Below are 13,983 nucleotides of genomic sequence, written 5' to 3'. Positions count from 1 at the left end.
ATCGCTGTGGCTATTTTTGTGGCTGTGCTGTCTTGTTCTGATCACTACCCTATTGTCATATAACATGACGTCCTGAATTGTGATGCCTCCAGCTTTGCTTTTCTTATTCAAGGTTGCTTTGGCTATTCTGGGTCTTTGGTGGTTCCATACAAGTTTTAGAATTGTTTGTTCTAGCTCTGTGAAAAATGCTGGTGGTATTTTGATAGGGATTGTGTTGAAAGTGTAGATTGCTTTGGGTAGTGCAGACATTTTAACAATATTTGTGCGTCTAATCCATGAGCATGGCATAGTTTCCCATTTCTTTGTGTCATCTTCAACTTCTTTCATCAGTGTTTTATGGTTTTCAGAATACAGACCTTTCTTTTTTTTTGAAGATTTTATTTATTCATTTGACAGAGAGAGAGAGACAGCCAGTGAGAGAGGGAACACAAGCAGGGGGAGTGGGAGAGGAGAAAGCAAGCTCCCAGCAGAGCAGGGAGCCTGATGTGGGACTCCTCGATCCCAGGACCCTGGGATCATGCCCTGAGCCAAAGGCAGACACTTAACAACTGAGCCACCCAGGTGCCCCAGAATACAGATCTTTCAACCTCTTTGGTTAGGTTCATTCTTAGGTATCATGGTTTTTGGTGCAATTGTAAATGGCATCGATTCCTTGATTTCTCTTTCTTCTGACTCACTGTTAGTGTATATAAATGAAACTGACTTCTGTGGATTGATTTTATATCCTGTGACTTTGCTGAATTCCTGTATCAGTTCTAGCAATTTTTCAGTGGAATCTTTAAGGTTTTCTACATAGAGTATTGTGTCATTTGCAAAGACTGAAAGTTTGACCTCTTCTTTGCCGATTTGGTTGCCTTTTATTTCTTTTTGTTGTCTGATTGCTGAGGCTAGGACTTCCAGTACTATGTTAAACAACAGTAGTGAAAGTGGAAACCCTTGTCGTGTTCCTGACCTTAGGGAAAAAGCTCTCAGTTTTTCCCTGTTGAGGATGACATTCACTGTGGGTTTTTTGTATATGGCTTTTATGATATTGAGGTATGTTCCCTCTATCCCTACACTGTGGAAAATTTTTATCAAGAAAAGATGCTGTATTTTGTCAAATGTTTTTTCTGCATCTATTGAGATGTTCATATGGTTCTTGCCCCTTTCCACTATTTCTATCTTTTGAAACAGTTTCAGAAAAATAGGTATTAATTCTTCTCTAAGTATTTGGTAGAATTCTGCTGGGAGGCCATCTGGCCCTGGACTACTGTTTGTTGGGAGATTTTTGATTACTTATTCAATTTCTTTGCTGGTTATGGGTCTCTTCACATTTTCTATTTCTTCCTGTTTCAGTTTTGGTAGTTTGTATGTTTCTAGGATTGGATCCATTTCTTTCAGACTGCTTAATTTATTAGCATATAATTGTTCATTATATTCTCTTAAATTGTTTGTATTTCTTTGGTGTTGGTTGTGATCTCTCTTTCATTCATGATTTTATTTATTTGGGTCCTTTATGTTTTCTTTTTGATAAGTCTGGCTAGGGGTTTATCGATCTTATTAATTCTTTCAAAGAATCAGCTCCTAGTTTCCTTGATCTGTTCTGTTATTTTTTGATTTCTATATCATTGATTTCTGCACTAATCTTTATTATTTCTCTTCTGCTGGGGGAGTTAGCTTTATTTGCTGTTCTTTTCAGCTCCTTTAGGTGTAAGGTTAGGTTGTGTATTTGAGACTTTCTTTGTTACTTGAGAAAGGCCTATATTGCTATATACTTTCATTTTATTTATTTATTTTTTTAAAGATTTTATTTATTTATTTGACAGAGATAGAGACAGTCAGTGAGAGAGGGAACACAAGCAAGGGGAGTGGGAGAGGAAGACGCAGGCTCATAGCGGAGGAGCCTGATGTGGGGCTTGATCCCATAATGCCGGGATCACGCCCTGAGCCGAAGGCAGACACTTAACCGCTGTGCCACCCAGGCGCCCCCTATACTTCCATTTTAGGACCACCTTTGCTGCATCACCAAGGTTCTGAGCTGTCTTGTTTTCATTTTCACTTGCTTCCATGTATTTTTAAATTCTTCTTTAATTTCCTGTTCTACCCACTCACTCTTTGGTAGGATGCTCTTTAACCTCCATGTATTTGTGGTCCTTCCAAATTTTTTCTCGTGGTTGACTTCAAGTTTTAAAAACGCTGCAGTATGAAAATATGCATGGTATAATCGCAATCATTTTGTACCAGTTGAGACCTGATTTGTGACCCCGTATTTGATCTGTTCTGGAGAATGTTCCATGTGCACTTGAGAAGAATGTGTCTTCTGCTGCTTTAGGATGAAATGCTCTGAATATATCTGTTAAGTCCATCTGGTCCAGTGTATCATTCAAAGCTCTTGTTTCTTTGTTGATCTTCTGCTTAAATGATCTGCCCCTTGCTGTGAGGGGGGTATTCAAGTCCCCTACTATTATTGTATAATTAGCAATGAATTTCTTTAATTTCATTATTAAGTGGTTTATATATTTGGCTGCTCCCAAGTTAGGGGCATAAATAATTACAATTGTTAGATCTTCTTGTTGGATAGACCCTTTCATTATGATACAGTGCCCTTCTTAATCTCTTACTACAGTCTTTGGTTTAAAATTTAGTTTGTCTGATATGCAAATGGCTACTCCAGTTTTTTGGGGTTTTTTTGTTTTTTGGGGTTTTTTTGGTGTCCATCGGCATGAAAGATGGTTCTCCATCCCCTCACTTTCAATCTGGAGGTGTCTTTAGGTCTAAAATGAGTCTCTTGTAAGCACCACATCAATGGGTATTTTTTTTTAAATTCATTCTGATACCCTATGTCATTTAGTTTTGTTTGTTTTTTTTAAAGATTTTACTTATTTATTTGAGAGCAGGAGAGAGAGAGAGAGAGAGAATGAGCAGTGGGGAGGAGCAAAGGAAGAGGGAGAAGCAGACTCCCTGCTGAGCAGAGAGCCCAACACAGGGCTCAATCCCAGGACCCTGGGATGCTTAACCAACTGAGCAACTCATGCGCCTCCCCACTTTGTCTTTTGGTTGGAGCATTGAATCCATTTACATTCAGAGTAATTATTGAAAGATATGAATTTAGAGAGGAGAAAAGATGGTGGAGGAGTGGGGACCACTTTTCCAGCTGGTCCCCTGAGTTGAGCTGGATATCTACCAGATCATCAGGAACACCCACAATATCAGCCTGAGAGGCAGGAAGATACATCTGGATCTCTACAAACGAACATCTCCAGTGCTGACTATTGAGGTACGAAGCGGGGCCATGAATCCGTGTACAGATATCAGAAGATAAATGGTAGGGGGAGGGAGCCGCCATGCTCGGGCGCCAGGAAGCAGTAGCCATTAGCACTGAGGAGGTGGCCGGACTCACAGACCAGTACCTGCAAGAAAGCAGACTGAGACTGTGAGCCTGGGAACACGCGTGCAACCAGACTGAAAACCGGAGCTCTGGAACACTCACTGGAACCAGACTGATATGGGGAGCTCGGGAGTGCGCGCAACCGGACTGAAACAGTGAGCTCCGGAGCTCCCGAGGGAACCGGGGGTGGAGGTCGGGGTTAGAAGCACAAAGGACAGAGACGTGCCGGCCCTGGAAGCGAGGGCTGGGAGAGCGGCTGTGGGGCGCACAACCCATGACGCTGTAGGGTTTTTGGCAGCACCGACAGAAACAGAGTTGAAGTGGCCAAGAGAGCTCAGTGGACAGTGGACTGCGGCATCTCTGTTCTGAGACAGAGGCTAGGATATGGCCAATGCTGCTCTGACTCTCCGAAGAGGCACAGAAAACTGCCAGGGAAAGTCACCAGAGAATAAAAGCCCAGAAATACCAGCTCACATTGTGCCCATCCCCATCCCCCCTCACAGGGGACAGGGAGACTCTACCCAGACAGGGTTGCCTGAGTATCAGAGCGGCAGGCCTCTCCCCCAGAAGGCAGGCTGAAAAATCAAGAAGCCCACATCCCTAAGGTCCCTATAAAACGATAGCACACGGCCTGGGTCCTGGTCAATAATTTGGGCTCTGGGCAACCCCACAACCTCTCCTCATCAGAATGATGAGGAGGAGAAATCCCCCCCAGCAAAGAAAAGACAATGAGTCTGTGGTCTCTGCCACAGAACAGATGGATATGGATATAACCAAATTATCAGAAATGGAATGCAGAGTAACAATGGTCAAGATGATGTGTAGACTCGAAAAAAATATTAACGAAAATATTAACAAGAATATAGAATCTCTAAGGGCAGAAATGAGAGCGAATCTGGCAGAAATTAAAAATGCTATGAATCAAATGCGGTCAAAACTAGATGCTCTTATGGCCAGGGTAAATGAGGCAGAAGAACGAATTAGTGAATTGGAGGATGGGATGTTAGAAGAGAAAGTTAAAACAGAAACTTGGCTCAAAATAATCCAACCTCAAGAATGTAGATTATGGGAGATTACTGACTCAATGAAATGTTCCAATGTTAGAATCATCGGCATCCCCAAGGGGATAGAGAAAGAGAGAGGTCTAAAAGAGATATTTGAACAAATTGTAGCTGAAAACTTCCCTACTCTAGCAAAGGAAACAAGCATTCATATCCAAGAGGCAGAGAGGACCCCTCACAAGGTCAGTCACAGCAAACCTATGCCATGTCACGTCATAGTGCATTTGCAAATATTAGCTTCAAGAATACAGTATTGAAAGTGGCCAGGGAGAAGAAATTTCTCACGTACAGAGGCAAAAGTATCAGAATAATGTCAGACCTGTCTACACAGACCTGGAATGAGAGGAAGGGTTAGCAGGATATTTTTAAAGCTCTATCTATGAAAAAACATGCAGCCAAGGATCCTTTATCCAGCAAGGCTGTCATTCAGAATTGATGGAGAGATAAGGACCTTCCAGGATCGGCAGAAACTGACCGAATTCATAGCCATGAAACCAACCCTACGGGAGATATTAAGGGGGGTTCTACAAAAGTAAAAAGGCCCCAAGAGTGATACAGACAGAAATTTACAATCTATAGAAACAAAGACTTTACAGGAAACATGACATCATTAAAATCATGTCTCTCAATAATCACTCTCAATGTGAATGGCCTAAATGCTCCCATAAAGAGCCACAGGGCTGAAGATTGGATAAAAAGACATGACCCATCCATTTGCTGTCTACAAGAGTCTCATCTTGAACCTTGTGTGGAACCAGAAAAGGCCCCAAATCGCCAAGGAATCATTGAAAAGGAAAAACAAAGCTGGGGGCATCACGTTGCCAGATTTCAAACTGTACTACAAAGCTGTGATCACAAACACAGCATGGTACTGGCACAAAAACAGACACATAGACCAATGGAACAGAATAGAGAATCCAGAAATGGACCCTTGGCTCTTTGGGCAACTAATCTTTGACAAAGCAGGAAAAAACATCCAGTGGAAAAAAGACAGTCTCTTCAATAAATGGTGCTGGGAAAATTGGACAGCTATATGCAAAAGAATGAAACTTGACCACTCTCTCACACCACACACAAAGATAAACTCCAAATGGATGAAAGACCTCGATGTGAGACAAGAATCCATTAAAATCCTCCAGGAAAACATAGCCTGCAACCTCTTTGACATTGGCCACAGCAACTTTTTTCATGACACATCTCCAAAGGCAAGAGAAACAAAAGATAAAATGAACTTGTGGGACTTCATCAAGATAAAATCTTCTGCACAACAAAGGAAACAGTCAAAAAAACTAAGAGGCAGCCCACGGAATTGGAGAAGATATTTGCAAATGACACTACAGATAAAAGACTGGTATCTAAGATCTACAAAGAACTTCTCAAACTCAGTACATGGGAATCAATTATTTGAAGAAAACTGACATCCAGATCCAGGAAGAACTGAGAACCCCCTGCCAACAAAGTTGCCCAAGGATATCCATGCCAAGATAGAGATCGGTAGGAGAAGGAAGGGAAGAACAAAGGGGGGGGCGGGTAAACAGAAGGGTGAATGAACCGTGAGAGACTATGGACTCTGGGAGACAAACTGAGGGCTTCAGAGGGGAGGGGAGTGGGGGATTGGGATAGGCTGGTGATGGGTATTAAGGAGGGCACATATTGCATGGTGCACTGGGTGTTATACACAAATAATGAATCACAGAACTTTGCATCAAAAACTAGGGATGTAGTGTATGGTGACTAACATAACATAATAAAAAATTATTATAAGAAAAAAAGAAAGATATGAATTTAGTGCCATTGTATTACCCGTAAATGCACTCTTCCTGTAGATTGTTTCTGTTCCTTTCTGGTCTTTGTTACTTTTGGGCCCTCTCTCTGCTCAAAGCATCCCCTTTAATATTTCTTGCTGGTCTAGTGTTCACAAATTCCTTTATTTTGAATGACAGCCTTGCTGGATAAAGTATTCATGGCTGCATAATTTTCCCATTTAGCACTTTGAATATATCACATCATTCCTTTCTGGCCAGCCAGGTCTCTGTGGACAGGTCTGCTGCCCACAGTTTGTTTCTACCCTTGTATGTTAAGGACCTCTTTTCCTGAACTGCTTTCAGGGTTTTCTCTTTATCTTTGAAAATTGGAAGCTTCACTATAACATGTTGAGGTGTTGACCTGTTTTTGTTGATTTTCAAGGGGAGTTCTCTGTGCCCCCTGGACTTGAATGCCTGTTTTCTTCCCAAGATTAGGGAAGTTCTCAGCTATAATTTGTTCAAATAAATCTTCTGCCCCTCTCCCTTGCTCCTCATCTTCTGAACCCCTATTATCTGGATATTATTTCACTTTCTGGAATTGCTGAGTTTTCTTAGTCTCCCTTCATGATCCAGTACTTTTTTTTCTCTTTTTTTAAGCTTCCTTATTTTCCACCATTTTTTCTTCTATATCACTGCCTCTCTTCTGTCTCATTCATCCTTGTTTTTAAAACCTGCATTTGGGGGCACCTGGCTGGCTCAGTTGGTTAAGTGTCTGCCTTTGGCTTAGGTCGTGATCTCCTGAAATCAGGCCCTGTGTGGGGCTCTCTGCTTGGTAGGGAGTCTGCTTCTTCCTCTCCCTCTGTGCTCGTGCTCCCTCTCTCTCTCAAATAGATGAATTAAATCTTAAAAAATAAAAATAGAATCTCCATTTGGGACTGCATCTCAGTAAAAGCATTTTAATTTCAGCCTGATGAGATTTTAGTTCTTTTATTTCTACAGTAAGGGATTCTCTAGTGTCTTCTATGCTTTTTTGAAACCCAGCTAGTATCTTTATAATCATTGTTTTAAATTCTAGTTCAGACATCTTACTTATATCTGTATTGATTAAATACCTGGCAGTGAGTATTACCTTCTGTTTTTTCTTTTGGAGTGAATTTCTCCATCTCGTTATTTTGTCCAGAAAAGAAGGAAGAAAGAAAAAGAAAAAACTCAACAATAACAACAACAACAACAACTTCAGAAAGTGTTTCTGATGTTTGCTGTGCACACTCTGCTGTTGTGTTTTGGCTGCTCTTTCCCATGGAACTCTACAGAGTTCCTCCTTGCTTGTAGTGGGGAGTGTTTGAAACTTTAAGTAGGTGTGCTTTGATTTGTTTGTCAAGAGAAGCCTATAAGGGTGCCTATGTGGCTCAGTCAGTTGGGTGCCTGCCTTCAGCTCAGGTCATGATCCCAGGGTCCTGGGATCGAGTCCTGCATCAGGCTTCCTGCTCAGTGGGAAGTCTACTTCTCCCTTTCACACTCCCCTTGCTTGTGTTCCCTCTCTCACTGTCTCTCTCTGTCAAATAAATAAATAAAATCTTTTAAAAAAATACATTATTAAAAAAGAGTAAAGGAAAATATATATATGAGAATAAAAATACATAGAGAAAACAAAAAAATTTAAAATTTTAAAAATTAAGAAAAGAGGACCAAAAAAAAAGGAAGCATTTTTGGTCTTATTTCTGCCAGAAGCTGATGTTTTGGAGCAGTCTTTAATCAGTAGACTTGGTAGATATGGGGGCTGTATTGGTCTTCTGAGGGAGAGGCCTGCTGGGCTGGCTCAGGAGCTGACTTGCCCTTGCCAGGTGCAGTGGGGCCAGGTTTAGTGTAGTGGACTCCAGCCTCCACTGGAGGTGCTGTGTTTCTCTCTGAAGTCTGTGCTGGTCGGCAGGAGGGGGGGAGGTGGTGGAGGAGGAAGAATATAGTGTGACCCTGCTCTCTTGTCCCCTGAGCAGAACTCCTGGCCACCACTATTTAGGAGGCCTTCTTAGAAAAGTGAACAATCTCCTGTGTCCTGGGCTCTAATCAGTTTCCTACCCTTGACCTGTCTGTGCCCTGGACGGTGGTATGCCCAGAGCCACAGATCTCCTGTATTTTTTCTGGCCAGTGACTGGGCCTCAAAACTCCAAGTTTTAAAGGACCTGTTAAGGTGCAGGCCCACTCCTGTCCCCGTAAGGAGAGGCTCATGGCATGCCCAGCACCCTTCCATCCCCAAAACGCAGTTGCACAGTGTGCATGCACAGGCTAGAGTTTATTGTATCACTCAGCAAAAAGCTGGAACCAGCTAAATGTCCCAGAGTCTCTTGTAGGTGGTGGTATCCACAACTTCTTAGGTGTTGTTAATGATATGTCTTTCTGTAAGATTTTGGAAGTAGAAGCCATTTTTATTCCTCCCAGATGTGGTCACAGATGCATGGGGTTGGGTAGGTATGAAAGTGTGAATGCTTGCAGTGGCCTCATAACTATATTCTGTTCATCACCTGTGTCAGGCCTGTAAGGGGCAGGGAATTTGGCAATGGTTTCCTGAAGTTGCCTGACCAGGTTTATCTCACTGGACTCCAAACCCAGTATGATTTCCACTGTATCTATAGATTCACAATACTTGATTGTCTTTCATTATTGTTTTCTTTAGTGATGTTGAACATTTATAGTTTAATGATAACAAATAGGTTGAGCTTCTATATTAGCATCACCCAACTTCAAAACATATGAGCTTTACCTGTTTGACTAGTATTTATATTCCTGTGGATATTTCAGCAAGAGATATAACTCCTGAGCTCTAATATCTACCTCCTACTTCACAGGGTTGTTGCAATAATGAAATGAATTATATTAGTAATAAGAGTAAAGATAGTATTATAGTAAAACTAGTAATAATGAGGCAATGGGCTGAGTTGTGTCCCCTCAAAATTCATTTGTTGAGATCCTTACCCCTGGTACCTCAGAATTGGACTGTATTTGGAGACAGGGTTTTCACAGAGGTCAGTAAGTTAAACTGAAGTTGTTAGAGTGGGCCTTACCCCAATATTACTGGATTCCTTGTAACAAGAGGGATTTAAGCACAGACATGTACAGAAGGAAGACCATATGAAGATAGAAGAAGAAGGTGGCCATCTGGCTTTTAGTGACTTTAAGGAGGTGAACAGTATTATATCTACTGTGTAGGCTATTACTCCTAGTACAAATAATAAAATGACCATATAATAATGCCTGTATCTGAGTGACTAAGAAATGGTCAGAAAACCTTAAAACCACATGGAATCATTTTATCTTAAAGCCATGACCATGAAAGAATTGCTTATTACTTTCACTTTCATCCTACTTAAACTATCACACTACTCTTCCACAATCACTAGCAACCCTCCTACAGTCTAATGACCTCTCTGAATAATTCATGTAGAAGACAGAAGTAATCAGGTGGGATTTCTCAGAGTTTCCCAAACCCAGTCTACCTGTTTCTACCCTGGAACTCTCTGCCACCCCTCTGCATACAAGCTCCTGGCTACAACAAGCCCCCTCCCTCTACTCAGCATTCCATGCTTTCCACCTTCCCAGGGACTTTGCTCCTGCAATTATCACTCTGGAACTATCACCTGCTATCTCTCTTTGGAGCATTCCCTAAGGGAGGAAGGAATCTACCACTTTTTCACATGTCATTCTGTAGCTACTGGCACTTTTATGTATTGTCTTTTAAAGCAGATTGCCTCATCTTGAGACCATTCTTCCTTAAATTTTATATAATCAAAATTACATAAAAAGACAAATGAACTAGAATACTCAGAACAGTTCTGAAGAAAAACAGTGCAATATAACTCACTTTATCTTATTTCAGGACTTAATATAAAACTATGGTAATCAAGACAGTGTGGTATTGACAAAAAAATCAGTGAATAGAATCTAGCAATAGACTCATACATATGTGATCAACTGATTTTCAACAAAGCTGCAAAGGCAATTCAAGGGAGAAAGACAATCTTTTCAACAAATAGTTTTGGAAATTGGATTCCATAAGAACAAAAAATGAACTTTTACTCTTAACTCACACCACATACAAAAATTAACTCAATATGGATAATGTAACTAAATGTGACACCAAGCAAAAAAATTCTAGAAGGAAACACAGAAACACAAGCAGAGGTTAAAACACCATGTGAAGATGGAGGCAGAAATTGGAGTGATGCATTTACAATGCAAACAACATCAAGGATTGACATGAGAAACTAGGTGTAAGGCATGAAACAGATTCTCCCTAGAGTCTCCGAAAGAAACCAACCTTTCCAACACCTCAATTTCAGATTTCTGGCCTTCAGAACTGAAAAGAATAAATTTCTGCTTTTTATGACACCAAGTTTGTGGTAATTTGTTCTGACAACCCTAGGAAATTAATACAGTCAGGCAAAGATTTCTTAAATAAGACATTTTAAACACAATCCATTCAGAAAAATGGATACATTAGAATTCAAGATTTAAAAGTTTTTCTCTTCAAAAGACATGGTCGAAAGAAAGGCAAGCCACATACAGAGGGAAATATTTGCAAAACAACTATGTAATAAAAAGCTTGTTTGTAGAATATATGTAAAACCTTCAAAACTCAATAATAGAAAAAGACACGAACCCCATTAAAAAGTTCGCAAAAAGTTTGAACAGATATTTCACCACAGAAGATGTATGGATGGTTAATAAGCACATGAAAGATATCAATATCAGAAACTGTGATGGAAATGCAAATCAAAACCATGATGAAATACCTCTACATATCTACTTTAATAGCTAAAATGAGAAGAAAAAAAACCCTGACAATATCAATTGCTGATTAGGATATAGTGCCACTGGAAGTCTCATATTGCTGATGGGGAAGCAAAATGATACTGCCACTTTGGAAAACGGTTTGGCAGTTCTTATGAAGTTAAAAATATACTTATTATCCAGTGATCCAATTCTCAATAATTTTCCAAGAGAAATGAAAATGTGTTCACACAAAATTTATAAATGGTTATTTATGCTGGCTTTATTTATGATCACCAAAAACTGAAAATAACTCAAATGTCTTTCAACTGGTGAATGAAAAAAAAAAGGATTATATCCATAAAGGTAAATACTGTTCAGCAATAAGAAAGAATAAATTATATATATCAGCATAGATGAATCTCTTTTATTTATTTATTTATTTATTTGACAGAGATAGAGACAGCCAGCGAGAGAGGGAACACAAGCAGGGGGAGTGGGAGAGGAAGAAGCAGGCTCATAGCGGAGGAGCCTGATGTGGGGCTCGATCCCATAACGCCAGGATCATGCCCTGAGTCGAAGGCAGACGCTTAACCGCTGTGCCACCCAGGCGCCCCGTCATGGATGAATCTCAAATGCATTATGCAAAGTGCAGAAAACCAGACTCAAAAGGTTATATACTTTATGATTTCACTTATATGACATTCTGCAGAAGACAAAATTGTACGGGTGAAGAATACTTTGGTGATTGCCACAGACTAAAGCTTAAGAGAGAGGTTGACTAAAAAAGAACAGAAGACAATTTTTTTTGGGTATCAGAAGTGTTCCATATCTGGATTATGGTAGTGGTTACATATTGTATGTATTTGCTAGAACTCATAAAACTATAAACCAAAATTTGTAAACTTCTCTGATTTTGAATTATGCTTCAATACTAAAAATAATAAGAAGACAGAGTAAACTGAGGCACCATAGAGTGACTCAAGAATGACCGAGCTGATTGAACTTGCACTTCTAAAGGATCTTATGTCAGCAAAGCTAAGGTATGCATGTAATTTTAATTCTAAAACAGCTGAGAGTGTGGGAAGACATGTTCAGGAAGACAATGTACCTATGACGAGGAAAATTACCCAGAGCAGGTCCAGGCAGGCAGGCCCCAAGTAGATGGGCAGTTACTAACAATAAGCTAGAGATAACCAGAAGCCCAGCTGGGAGCAAGCGATAAGTAGCCTAACCAGCCGCTGCTGCTTCTGTAAACAGGCTTCCCGCCAAAGGCTCCCTGCACTACTGTTTCCATCTAAAGCAACCCCCCCAGTTTTTTTTTTAATTTTTATTTTATTTTATTTTATTTTTTGATGTAAAGTTCGATGATTCATTATTTGAGTATAACACCCAGTGCACCATGCAATACGTGCCCCCCCCGTTTAAACCCACCTACTAGCAGTCAGCACAGCCCTTGTAACCTGACCCCCTGCACTCCCTTATAAAAACCCTATGACCCCGCTTCCCAGGGCCCAGAATTTTGAGCATGAGTTCATCAGGGTCCACTGGCATGAAATAAACCCAAGTTCTCCTACTTCTTCAAGTGTTACTTGGTTTCCCACCAGTCTGATTATTTTGCACAACAGCTAGACTGGGTTACCTTAGAGAAACAGGCTTCAACCCTCAACTTTGATTAGCCAGTAGTAAAGGTTTGGTTTAAGAATCATTGTGTCAGAGGAGGAGTTAAGATGGCAGAGGAGTAGGGGACCCCTTTTTCAGTTGGTCCCCTGAGTCAAGCTGGATAGGTACCAGACCATCCTGAACATCCACGGAATCAGCCTGAGACGCAGGAAGATACATCTGGATCTCTACAAATGAACATCTCCAGTGATGAGTACTGAGGTACGAAGCGGGAAGCCCTAAAACTGCGCACAGATATCGGAAGATAAACGGAAGGGGGAAGGAGCTGCCGCGTTTGGGCGCAGGGAAGCGGTAGCCACCTGCACGGGGGAGCGGGTGGACTCGGGGACTGGCACCTGCAAAAAAGCGGACTGAGACCGTGAGCCAGGGAACGCGTGCAACCTGTCTGAGGGCCGGAGATTCAGAGCGCCCACGAGCCACACTGAGACAGAGCTCCGGAGCGTGCAGGGGCGGCTGGCACCTGGTGGTGTTAGAAACACAAAGGACAGAGACGCGCCAGCCCTGGAAGTGAGAGCTGGAACGCCGGGTGTGGGGCGCACATCCCGGGACGCTGCAGGGTTGAGCCATACCAACAGAAACAGAGTTAAAGTGGCCAGAACACCAGTGAAGAACCGTCTGTGATCCCTCTGTTCCGAGACAGAGGCTGAGATTCAGCTACTACTGCTCTGACTCTCAGAAGAGGCACAACAAACTGCCAGGGAAAGCCGCCAGAGAACAAAGGCCTGGAAATACCGGCTCAGAGAGTGCCCATCCCCATCCCCCCTCGCAGGGGACATGGAGACTCTACCCAAACAGAGTTGCCTGAGTATCGGCGCGGCAGGGCCCTCCCCCAGAAGGCAGGCTGAAAAATCAAGAAGCCCACATCCCTAAGATCCCTATAAAACAAGTGTGCACTGCCTGGGTCCTGGTCAATAATTTGGGGTCTGGGCAATCCCGCACCCTCTCCTCATCAGAATGACGAGAAGGAGAAATCCTCCCCCCACCACCAGCAAAGAAAAGACAATGAGTCTGTGGCCTCTGCCACAGAACTAATGGATATGGATAAACTAAATTATCAGAAATGGAGTTCAGAGTAACAATGGTCAAGATGATGTGTAGACTTGAAAAAAGTATTAATGAAAATGTGAATGAGAATATAGATTCTCTAGGGGCGGAAATGAGATGGAATCTGGCAGATTTTAAAAATCCTATGAATCAAATGCAGTCAAAACTAGAGGCTCTGACGGCCAGGGTGAATGAGGCAGAAGAACGTATCGGCGAATTGGAGGATGGGTTAGTAGAAGAGAAAGCTAAAATAGAAACATGGCTCAAAAAATCCATGCTCAGGAATGTAGGTTACAGGAGATTACTGACTCAATGAAAC

This window comes from Ursus americanus, unplaced genomic scaffold (assembly GCF_024610735.1).
Source record: "Ursus americanus isolate L20-20 unplaced genomic scaffold, mUrsAme1.1.p SCAF_150, whole genome shotgun sequence".
In the NCBI taxonomy this organism is placed as follows: domain Eukaryota; kingdom Metazoa; phylum Chordata; class Mammalia; order Carnivora; family Ursidae; genus Ursus; species Ursus americanus.
This window is presented reverse-complemented; position numbering follows the sequence as displayed.